This window comes from Meleagris gallopavo, chromosome 4 (genome assembly GCF_000146605.3).
Source record: "Meleagris gallopavo isolate NT-WF06-2002-E0010 breed Aviagen turkey brand Nicholas breeding stock chromosome 4, Turkey_5.1, whole genome shotgun sequence".
Classification (NCBI taxonomy): domain Eukaryota; kingdom Metazoa; phylum Chordata; class Aves; order Galliformes; family Phasianidae; genus Meleagris; species Meleagris gallopavo.
Window position 1 is genome coordinate 21,608,259 of NC_015014.2, and position 1,032 is coordinate 21,609,290.

The following is a 1,032-nucleotide window of genomic DNA, read 5'->3' on the forward strand; positions in this document are numbered from 1 at the left end:
GGGCGGCGGGGCGGGAGCCAAGCAGAGCCCCTTCCTCTACGCTACCGCCTTCTGGCCCAAGAGCTCCGCGGCCGCGGTGGGGCCCCTCCAGCTGCAGCTGCCGTCGGCGCTGACGCTGCTGCCGCCGTCGTTCGCGTCGCTGTGCCTCCCGGCGCAGAACTGGTGCGCCAAGTGCAACGCGTCGTTCCGCATGACGTCGGACCTGGTGTACCACATGCGCTCGCACCACAAGAAGGAGTACGCGCTGGAGCCGCTGGTGAAGCGGCGTCGCGAGGAGAAGCTCAAGTGCCCCATCTGCAACGAGTCCTTCCGCGAGCGGCACCACCTCTCCCGCCACATGACCTCGCACAACTAGCGGCGGGGCGCAAGGGGGGAAGGGGGCAAGGGGAAGGGGGGAGAAATTGGAGAGAAATGGAGAAAAGGAAGAGAACGGAGAGAATCTGAGAAGGAAAAATGGAGAAAAATGGAGAAAAAATAAGAAAAATGGAGAAAACGGAGAAAATGGAGAAAAGGAAAAGATTGAGAAAATTGGGGAAAATACGGACAAAAATGGAGAAATGAGAAGTTTGGGAGAATTTGAAAACATGGATTAAAAAAAAAAAAGAGAGAGAGAGAGAGAGAGAGAGAGAAATGGACAAGAGTGAGAAAATGGACCAAAGGGATAGAGTTGAGAGAAGTGAGAAAACGGAGGAAAATTGGGAAAACGGGGAGGAATTGAGAAAATAGAGAAAAACTGAGAAAATGGGAAGAGTGGAAAAAAATGGAGAGAAACGGATAAAAGATTGGGAAAAAATGCAGAAAATTGAGAAAATGGAGAAAAATAGAAGAAAAGGGGAGAATATAAAGGAAAAGGAAATAACGAAGAAAAATGGACGTAAGTGAAAAGAAAGAAAAAATGAGAAAAAAACCCAAGGAAATGGAGGAAATTAGAGAATTTGAGGAAATTGAGAAAAACTGAGAAAAAGGGAAAATGGAGAAAAAAATGAGAAAAATGGACTCAAAAGGCAAAAAGAGGGCGACGAGCATAAAGAG